Below are 12,472 nucleotides of genomic sequence, written 5' to 3'. Positions count from 1 at the left end.
TCTACTTCCCGAGGATAAACGTCGACACCCTTTGCGTTGAACATTAGTCTCCTACATACCTGCTTTTAGGAACGGTCGGTACTATCGTTGCCGAGTTTCAAGTCTATTCTGAACATCTTTTTGAGACATTTTGAGGTAATGGCATGTAATGATCTCTGTTATACGTGTCAATGATACCACCGGATAGTAAGTCTAAGGTTGTGTAAAATATATTTTTGGGACGTTTATCAGGAATTGTGGAAACTTATAAAACCAGGGCCTCGAGTGAGGAAGCAATCCCAGCGCTACAAGAGTCGTTATTCCATGTTACACTATGTCTGTTACGACTGTCCTAGCGCTACATGGGTAATTATTCTATGTTAATCTATGTCTGATACAACTGTGTTGGCGCTACATGGGTGTATGTGTTAAGGTGTATGTGTTATAATTGTTGTAGCGACATATAGGTCGTTATTCCATGTTACAACACATGAGTATACGCCTGTCCTAGTGCTACTTAGGTCGTTATTCCATGTTAAAGTATGTGTGTCACGACTGTCCTAGCACTACATGGGTGTATGTGTTAAAGTGTATGTGTTATAATTGTTGTAGCGACATATAGGTCGTTATTCCATGTTACAACACATGAGTATACGCCTGTCCTAGTGCTACTTAGGTCGTTATTCCATGTTAAAGTATGTGTGTCACGACTGTCCTAGCACTACATGGGTATATGTGTTAAAGTGTATGTGTTATAATTGTTGTAGCGACATATAGGTCGTTATTCCATGTTACAACACATGAGTATACGCCTGTCCTAGTGCTACTTAGGTCGTTATTCCATGTTAAAGTATGTGTGTCACGACTGTCCTAGCACTACATGGGTGTATGTGTTAAAGTGTATGTGTTATAATTGTTGTAGCGACATATAGGTCGTTATTCCATGTTACAACACATGAGTATACGCCTGTCCTAGTGCTACTTAGGTCGTTATTCCATGTTAAAGTATGTGTGTCACGACTGTCCTAGCACTACATGGGTGTATGTGTTAAAGTGTATGTGTTATAATTGTTGTAGCGACATATAGGTCGTTATTCCATGTTACAACACATGAGTATACGCCTGTCCTAGTGCTACTTAGGTCGTTATTCCATGTTAAAGTATGTGTGTCACGACTGTCCTAGCACTACATGGGTGTATGTGTTAAAGTGTATGTGTTATAATTGTTGTAGCGACATATAGGTCGTTATTCCATGTTACAACACATGAGTATACGCCTGTCCTAGTGCTACTTAGGTCGTTATTCCATGTTAAAGTATGTGTGTCACGACTGTCCTAGCACTACATGGGTGTATGTGTTATAATTGTTGTAGCGACATATAGGTCGTTATTCCATGTTACAACACATGAGTATACGCCTGTCCTAGTGCTACTTAGGTCGTTATTCCATGTTAAAGTATGTGTGTCACGACTGTCCTAGCACTACATGGGTGTATGTGTTAAAGTGTATGTGTTATAATTGTTGTAGCGACATATAGGTCGTTATTCCATGTTACAACACATGAGTATACGCCTGTCCTAGTGCTACTTAGGTCGTTATTCCATGTTAAAGAATGTGTGTCACGACTGTCCTAGCACTACATGGTTCGTTATTCCATGTTACAGTTTATGAGTTACGATGGGTTCATTTTATCTGTATTGTTAGGGAGGACACTTGTTCACATACCGGTATCAACATGGATTATGTCATAGTTTTCTATATCAATAAATGGCAATATTAATGGTACAAGACCTTACTTGCGTATTTCAACTTTTTGCTTGTTTGATGAATGCTTTGGAATATGTACCGAAACGTGGCATTAAAACAAAACAAAATGAAAGTTGAAGTCCATGATTGAATACTGTCTTCATCATCGTTTTCCTTCTCCCAATGTACGCCCTAGTTTCTAATGTCTATACAACATCTACATGTAACGTCATAGGCCGAATGTTACAGTATGATATCTACATGTAATGTCAAGGACAGTATACAACAATATAGCATCTACGTGTAACGTCATGGACCGAATGTTACAGTATGATATCTACATGTAATGTCAAGGACAGTATAAAACAATATAGCATCTACATGTAACGTCATGGACCGAATGTCACAGTATGATATCTACATGTAATGTCAAGGACAGCATACAACAATATAGCATCTACATGTAACGTCATGGACCGAATGTTACAGTATGATATCTACATGAAATGTCAAGGACAGTATACAACAATATAGCATCTACATGTAACGTCATGGACCGAATGTCACAGTATGATATCTACATGTAATGTCAAGGACAGTATACAACAATATAGCATCTACATGTAACGTCATGGACCTAATGTTACAGTATGATATATACATGTAATGTCATGGACCATCTACAACAGCATGACACCTACATGCAATGTCAACGGCCATCTACAACAGCATGATATCTACATGAAATGTCAAAGGCCATCTACAAAAGCATGACATCTACATGTAACGTCATGTACCGAATGTTACAGTATGATATCTACATGTTATGTCATGGATCGAATGTTACAATATCATAGCTACATGTAACGTCGTGGACCGAATGATACAGTATGATATCTACATGTAATGTCATGGACCATCTACAACAGCATGATATCTACATGCAATGTCAAGGGCCATCTACAATAGCATGACATCTACATGCAATGTCAAGGGCCATCTACAATAGCATGACATCTACATGCAATGTCATGGACCATCTACAACAGCATGACATTTACATACAATATCAAGGGCCATCTACAACAGCATGATATCTACATGAAATGTCAAAGGCCATCTACAAAAGCATGACATCTACATGTAACGTCATGGACCGAATGTTACAGTATGATATCTACATGCAATGTCAAGGACAGTATACAACAATATAGCATCTACATGTAACGTCATGGACCGAATGTCACAGTATGATATCTACATATAATGTCAAGGACAGTATACAACAATATAGCATCTACATGTAACGTCATGGACCGAATGTTACAGTATGATATATACATGTAATGTCATGGACCGAATGTCACAGTATGATATCTACATGTAATGTCAAGGACAGTATACAACAATATAGCATCTACATGTAACGTCATGGACCTAATGTTACAGTATGATATATACATGTAATGTCATGGACCATCTACAACAGCATGACATCTACATGCAATGTCAAGGGCCATCTACAACAGCATGACATCTACATGCAATGTCAAGGGCCATCTACCATAGCATGACATCTACATGCAATGTCATGGAACAATCTTCAACAGCATGACATTTACATACAATATCAAGGGCCATCTACAACAGCATGATATCTACATGAAATGTCAAAGGCCATCTACAAAAGCATGACATCTACATGTAACGTCATGGACCGAATGTTACAGTATGATATCTACATGCAATGTCAAGGACAGTATTCAACAATATAGCATCTACATGTAACGTCATGGACCGAATGTCACAGTATGATATCTACATATAATGTCAAGGACAGTATACAACAATATAGCATCTACATGTAACGTCATGGACCTAATGTTACAGTATGATATATACATGTAATGTCATGGACCGAATGTCACAGTATGATATCTACATGTAACGTCATGGACCGAATGTCACAGTATGATATCTACATATAATGTCAAGGACAGTATACAACAATATAGCATCTACATGTAACGTCATGGACCGAATGTCACAGTATGATATCTACATGTAATGTCAAGGACAGTATACAACAATATAGCATCTACATGTAACGTCATGGACCTAATGTTACAGTATGATATATACATGTAATGTCATGGACCATCTACAACAGCATGACATCTACATGCAATGTCAAGGGCCATCTACAACAGCATGACATCTACATGCAATGTCAAGGGCCATCTACAACAGCATGACATCTACATGCAATGTCAAGGGCCATCTACAACAGCATGACATCTACTTGTAATGTCATGGACCATCTACAACAGCATGATATCTATATGTAACGTGTAACGGGATTATATCTACGTGTACTGACATTGGCATTTTCGGCGGCATGGTATCTACATTTAAGGTCATGGACCATCAATGATTACATCGCATCTAACTGAACCATCTCTGCATTCAGGACCTTGCCAATCATGATTCAAAACTCGACAATTACAAATCAGATGACGATTGTTGCAACAGTTTAAATGAATTTCGGCTATAACCTAAATTTTTCTTAAATCTACCAATATGAACTTGTATAAATTAGATTCATGTAGTATTTCGAAAATGGAAAATACTTTTATCAGGTTACATGTAACAATGTTATAAGATAATTAGTGGATTCTGTTGTAGATTAGTAGATATATCGGTTCTCATTACTGCATGATTGTCGAAATAAATGTTAGCATTAGGTGTCGGATGACCAACACGACCGACTAACTCAATGAGGGACGGCTCCGAAGAAATGTCTCTCCTCTATTACAAGGGCGTCGTTTCACAAAGCGATATTAGCATTAGGTCGGTCTTAACTCTACTAATAGCAAAGGCTTACATTAGCGGTAGCACAACACTGGCTGTTGAGAATACATCTTCATATCAGTCAATGCTGCGGTAGACAGTTAACCCATTTTATAAAGGGAATTTTTACTGCAGGTTTAACACCATTCCTTGTCATTGTGCTTACAGCCAGGCAAACCTTTAGATACAGCCCTCTTATTGAGTACAGAGGCTCTGTAGGGAAAGAAGAAATACCAAGTACCCGTGTATGGCATAAGTGTGAGTGAGTATATTTTACGCAGTTTCACCAATTTCCATCAACATCACGGCGAGAGACACCCGAAATTGACTTCACACATCATACACATCTGGGAAAGCGAACCTAGGGCTTTGGTGTGATTAGCGAACACTTTAATAACAAGGCTCCCTCACAGCCCCTATTATCTTAAACGCCGATTAAACTGGGTATAGGGCTCAGTCCTCGTTGACTTTGAGTCAAGGTAGCCCCGACGGATGTGATCGTTCCAGTGGTCAGGTCCTCCGTGATATTTACACCTGAAAAAAAGTTAAGCACTGGTTACTTTGGAGATAACACCTGATTTATCATCCACTACGGGCTTCAACGTGAGATATCGATTGGGTGAGATCAAGGGATATCTCCTTGGAGCTAACTCTACAATGAAGATGTCACAATGCTTTGCAGACTATCAAATGACGTCGCTGGTCCCTCTGTCGGAAGCTCTTTAGCTTACCTTTTTACACTCAAGACACGAGTTATTTTTGTTTACAAACTGAATTCGTTGAAAGTATGATTGTGGATGATAAATACAATATTTTGATTAGTATGATTGTGGATGATAAATTCGTGTCTTTTGATACTAAGCCTCAGAGTTTTAACTTTAATCGACTCGTGTTGATAGAATTGATATCAAAAGAAACTCGGATGAGAAGCTCTATGTGTTTTGCAGAGTTGCAGGTGTTATTCAGTATTCGATGCCCAGAAATTTTCTTTGGACACATGATGCTTATTGACATACCAACGAAATACCAACGCTATCAGCGATTTTCCGTTGCACTCGTGAACTCACACAAGTGTGAAACAGAAACAAAAGATGACGTCATAATCTTTCGAGAAAACTAAATCCCCTTGTCAGCAGAATGTTTGGGGGAAATAAATGCTGTTCCGATAAATATTGATCAAACTTGATATATAATTAATTTGGTATCCATTTTGTCAATCCGAATAATTCTTTTCTTTCAAATTTGGACAGTTCATTCGTATTGAAAGTGAAATATTCTCGGGACCCCCCTTCCATTGATCAACCTTTAATTTGTCAGATTTGTTAGAAGTTGACAGATGATAATTTATGGATAACAACAAATAATAAGGATTCATTATCCGTTGTGTCTACTTTGTAAACCTTTGTCTACCAATCAGATTACATCACACACACTATCCTTCATTTTATTTTTTAGATGAACATGAGGGTGAATATTCAAATTATATTTGTAATTCACTCTCTCAAACCTAAAAGCATGGAGGAACACGTTAAGAAAGTTACTTATTTCGTTGATGTTGAAACGCGTTATTACTGTGCAATCCTAAAAGAAAAGCTACCGTTGTATTTACCGTCGACACTGACTTTCCCCAAGTATCCCCCCCCCCCCCCCCCCCAACCATCTCCCCGAAAAGTGTATAAAAGCTAATGACATATTTTGTTCATATTAGAATTAATCAAATCTAACATCGTAACTATTTGCATTACCATCCACTGTAATATTGGTGAAGAAAGTTCGGAAATCTTCACGTTATCACACTTTTACTAATCATCTAGACATTGCAAGTTATTCCTAACGACCTTATAATAATATTCCCCACACAACAAATGACACATCATCGATAAGTCATAAACATATTTTAATGACATGCAGAATTATACCACCCCTCTCATGATAGTTTTTCGACGACATGATAATTATACTAAATATCCAAAATGAGCTTTTTTCCTGGGAGAGGCAATGTTTTGTCATTAAACAGTCGAATGGAACTGGATACCTACCCCGGTCCCTCCCCAGTGATTTAAAATCATTTTAATTCGGGGTAGTACCGTCCACTTTGAGGTAATATTGAAATTGATTTGCAGCCCTGGGACCACGAAAGTATTGTAAAAGAGACTATGTGTCTCCATATTAATGAGAGTTTAATGGACTTGAACGTCGCTGTCTCGATCTCCGAGGAAGCTTTTAATATAACTATTGGAATATCGTGGAAATGATATTATATTGTTTTACACGTCATATACAGTTGCCTTGATATACCTGAAAACAATTAAATCAAATTTAAGAAGATTTGATAAACGTTTTTAACATTTTATAAAATTAGAAACAAAAGCAACTTGCTTTGAGCATTAAATAAGTAGTCAGTTAGTAGATATTTTGTTAGCTATTCCATACTAAGTAAATGAAATAACCAAAATATTTTGTCTAACAAAAAAGGCTAAGTAAATGCAAAATCCAAAATTCTTTGGAATAGGCCAGTATACAGCTTCAGACGAATCCAGGCCAACAAACCTGATCTTGTCCTTTTTGATAAATCCAATGAAATCTTTTATATCATTGAATTTTCTGTCTCGCTTGGCAGTAATGTGATTGACATGATACAGGAAAAACATGGCAAATACGCGGACCTCGCTTGCTAAATGTCACGCTTGCATCCCAATACCAAGTTGTCCGACTCCCCATTGTTCTCGGTGCCTTAGGTTTGATACCTCCCAATCTGTTGACTGACATTGGGAGAGTAACCTGGTTTGCTACCAGGAATACAGCCCTTCTGACAATCTGGGTAATGCAGAAGGCGAAAAGTTCTGGGTGGGTTTGACAAGGCAGCTCTTCCTGGGAGAAGTCCCATTCGCTGTCTTCGCTGTGTTGAGAGGGGGCAAGGGCCCTGAGCTGATGATGAGCCTAACCAGCCTGACTGTGCCAGGATCACCAAAACCATCCGTGCTGCATTTTTTATTTTAATCTGTAAATGATAATAATGATAATAATAATAATATAAAAAAAAGGGAATGATGATGAGGATGAGGATGATGCCGACGATGATTGCGGTGATGATGACATGCTCCATAACTAACGCTTAACGTATGGTGCACAATGATAATAGCCTGGTCGTGACGAACGCATAAAATGGCGAGTGCTTTGTGTTTACTACATTAAAATCCATTTCTTTGAAAATATAAACAATATTCTTACAAATAATGGTTCTCGCTCTTTGAAACATACACTACATATGTTTACTTGAATAATCCCAGGAAAGAGTTTTTCAAGTATCGCTTTAAACACGGGCCATTGGATCCTATAGAATACAAAACGCCAACGCCAGCTCATCCGCCAAAACAGATTTCTCTGGGCGCTAAAAGCAAAACAGTGGTGTCAACTACATGAACGGATCATTGAAAATCAGCGATGACACCATGTGCTCGCGAACAATCGTGCAACCGTAGACATGAATGAAAAATCAGAGAAAATTCCTGCATGGTTTTCAGTGTATATGACATCACACTTGAAGCTGTTTGTGTTGTGCGTTTGTACCTTATATTATAATGCCAAAGCATTCTCTATTATTCTTTTGTCAATCATTCAACAGAAAAGGTTGGGTAACATAGTTATTGAAATATTTGCGCATCTCCCCGAAGAACCGGTTCGGTCATAGGAGGGCTAGTATATTGCTGAAAGCTGTGTATATAACAAGTTGTTTTTTTCTCTGGGCGATGAAATGGACCTAACACAATCGATTACGTAGAAATCCTCATTTTAAATATCTTAGAAAATATCAAATACTATGAATTCAGTCCCGCGGACGTAATAAATATCATATATACTGTACTTAACATACGTTGATATATTGGGAGATGAGATAGGGCAATATCATTTATCGCACAGCATAAGGCGTACCTTCTCGATGAGGAGTCAATACAATGGTCAATGCTACCCTGACGTGAGATGGCAGATTCTCATATTTTGATCCCGGTCTTTCCTGTCTCTATCCAAAAGTATCTTTTAATAGACTGCGCGTCTCCCTTAAATGAATGGTTCTTAAAGATTGGCCACGGAAAAGTAATTTCTGTCCCATCGCTAGGAATGATTAAATGGCCATCTTCAAAAGGGACTGATTTCTAAACATCTCTTCGCAGTTGCGTTCTCCCGCTAAGATGCAAACCTTGGGACGTAATGAAAATGGGACGCCCCATGCCTAGATACCATTAGCAACACTAAGCGACAGGAAAAGCAAATAAGAAACCTAGAAAAGATGGCTAGAAAGAAAGAGAGACGTTTTCTGTCTTGAAATAAGCGTGTCCCGTAGGCTGAATTAGTCTGGAGTCCATTAAGAGAAATAGGCAATTTTAAGTAATCCCAGTTAAAGTTACTAGGGAATAGGGAACATTCGCAGGTAAATATGTTCCAGATCGTGATTTGAGAATAGCGTCTACCTAGAGCGTTATCATTAATTCTGTCAATCTCCGCTAGAAATAATCCCTGGTATGAGGCCTGGGGCCATTGTGTTAGCATTGTTTACACTGGCTTAGCATTTATCTTCAAGGTCATTAAGCCCAATCAGACAGTCCAATAGAATCGACACGGACAGGATCACAAGAAGTTAGTTACATCTCTTTTTCTTCATGCCGTTTTTCAAAGTCTTGATTTCAGGTGGAGGTTTATAGGTATTATACGGTGTGGTGTGATTATCCATCGTCAGATTATTTCATGTGACAAAGAAGGGAACATATTGATGTTCTTGGACATTAGCGTGAAGTTAAAAAAGTGTATGTTTTATTTAACTTTGATGACATCTTTCGCAACCCAGATGCCACACCGTGTGTGTTTTTGAGAATAGGATTTGGTTGGGAATTCATGGAATGACGTTCTGCAATTTGACAATTTATGAAATGACGTTCTACTATTTCGCAATACCAAATAGTGAATTCATGAATTGACGTTCTACTATTCAACAATGTTCTAAGACAGTTGGAAGTAATGTCGTTACATTGTTTGATATATTCCTATGAGAAGACAAATTACGCTTACATATACCCCATAAAAACATTTAACATTGGGGAATTCATGAAATGTACATTACTCTTTAGTGTTTATCTATACCCCATTTTTGAAAGACAAAATGATGTTATACTGGCTGATAAAGTCCTCTCTGTAAATTTTCAAACATAAAAAAACAGAGGAGGTGTCTTTGATAAAACCTCTGAAAAAGAACACCTTAAAGGAAATCATCATTACCGATACCATAGACCCTACTAGAAAAACAAACAAATCATTTGATAATTCTACACCATGTAAGACAACCTTTCGACTGAAACATCCAGTAATAATACATACAGTATCACAACACACCCAGACAATCGTTGACCTCCCACGCGTGTAATGTGATCTTTCATGATCACGTGGACCACACAATATCCAAGGTCTCTTAAACAAATACACTAGCCAAGTGGACCAAGTGTTCTACATCATTGCAAACCAACGATACCAAGCTGATACCGTCACAAACCGCAATTGTGACTGATATAAGTTTATAAATGTGCAAGGTTTGATGATACTAAAGAGGATAATATATGTGTTGGACAAATCAACAGGTTACAGGCGGGTACCATCTAAGAGTTGGCGGATTATTGATTATAAATCAAGGCATAGGATGTAGGAGTATGGTCAGACCAATATCAGATGACAGATTGGCTTGTCTCAGAAGATTGCGCCCCCAATAGCCGCCCGGACTCTGGATACGTTGTTTCAAGCTTTGTTGGACAGCAGTTCTTTCTTTTTTTTACTGTAGATATCACAATACATTCATTACACACTTCCTTAGCGTTATTACCTATATTTGTAGTTAGAAGGCATGAACTTATAGATCATGTATGGTAATTGAGGCAGTGGCAGAACATCTAAAGGTTTACATGTTGGTATAGATGGACGGGACGAGATGGAAAATGATTATAAGAAAAGGACAGTAAAGAGTAAAAACTATACGTGACAGACTGCTTCCTGGGGTTAATCAGTGTAATTTCATATCCGATATTTATGTGTAAATATTTCTCAATGTAAAAATTAAAGTCGGGCAAGTTCTTTAAAATTTGAAATATTGAATCTACATCTGGATCCTTTCAACATTTTTGTGAATAATATAATGTGTTATCAGATAAAAAAATACACATTTTGGAACAGCACTAAAATCTTAATCGTTAAAATCACGGATCGTTAAAAGTATGATAAGTATGGGGACATCGATTTTGAAAAATGTGGCTTGCTCCACCAGTACCAAGTTGTCCTACACCCCATTGTTCTCGGTGCCTTAGGTTTGTTTTCCACCCATCTGGTGACTGACATTCGGAGAGTAGCCGGGTTTACAGCTGGGAACACAGCCATACTGACAATCTGGGTAATACAGAAGGCTGCAGTGTTGGGAGTCTTCACATTATCCGAAAAGTTCTGAGTGGGTTCGACTTGGCAGTGCTTCCTGGGAGAAGTCCTATTCGCTGTCTTGGTTGCCTGGAGAGGTGGCAAGAGCCCTGAGCTGATGATGAGCCTAACGAGGATCACCAAAACCCTCAGAATTTTCATTTTAATCTGTAAATAATAGTGAGTGAGTGAGTTGGGTTTAACGCTGCTTTTAACAGTATTCCAGTCATATCACGGCGTGTCAGCTTAATGTGTGAGTAAACCCCGAAGTGATTCAGGTCTCAGACGTTTACCACTTCGGTGAAACCCACGAGCACGGGTATGGTGCTGACAAACCTAGAAATATAATCGGGGCGAACCGGGATTCGAACCCACAACAATAGGCAGCGCTTCCTGGGAGGAGTCCCATTTGCTGTCTGGTCTTCGTGTAAAGGGGCAAGGGCACTGAGCTGATGAGGAGCCTAACCAGCCGGAGCGTGCCAGGATCATCCAAACCCCTTTTTGCTGCATTTTTATTTTAATCTGTAAATAATATTAATTTTACACGGGAAAAAGCACGGGATCATAAGATACAAGTCAGAATAAGGAATTGCAGCAGACGAATGTTCTCCCAATGGCTACCACAAATCGTTTTGAAAGTTTGACTGGGACCTTGACAGTTGTAATTCAGATCGAGCAAGAGTCATATGACGCTCTTTGAAATCCTTGCCGAAAGAAAATGATCAATTGTGCCTCTCAAGTTGTGAAATGTAGACACCAAAGTTAAGGCTGGAGCTGCAGGAACATTGCTCGACATGAGATGGAAAGTTGACTCTTGTCATAAAAGCCTTTTGGACAGTTCCTGTCACTCTGAGACGTTATGCATAGACCTAAATATGAAACAGATGAGGCGGTTTCACTGGTCTCTTTTATTTCTAGTTGGAAATCAGTTGAAGAGAATTGTCAATTTGACAATCATTGAACGATATAATATCGTCGATATACTTATTAAGTTATAATTATTGACCAAATTCTCTTGTTTTGATTTTGCCAGATTTGACTTGTATGCATAGGAGGAAACACAATTGGTGCCCACGAGGATTTCAACTTTGCAAATATGTCCAATCTCCAAATTTCGCAAAGATGTTATCTATGAGGAAGTACAGCATTTCGCATATTGTTTTCTCGGGAAACATCAGACGTCATTTTTGCTTTCATTTGTGACAAATTGTACCGAACCTTTGATGATACGTGTGTAACTGTGTCTATGGTCACGACGTTTAGAGACAAATGCACCATGGATCATATGGGCCAATGTGTCTTCATTGATAATGGACCTTCTAATAACCATACAAATAAAGTGTTAGGTATAATCTACACAAAGTAAATGCAATGTATGCAGTCTATAATAAATCTCGCTCATCATGCCGAGGGCACATGGATTCTATGTCTGAAGTCATTTCTAGCGTC

The sequence above is a fragment of the Haliotis cracherodii genome, unplaced genomic scaffold, assembly GCF_022045235.1.
Source record: "Haliotis cracherodii isolate W230 unplaced genomic scaffold, xgHalCrac1.p SCAF_4, whole genome shotgun sequence".
In the NCBI taxonomy this organism is placed as follows: domain Eukaryota; kingdom Metazoa; phylum Mollusca; class Gastropoda; order Lepetellida; family Haliotidae; genus Haliotis; species Haliotis cracherodii.
Note: the sequence above shows the minus strand (reverse complement) of the source record.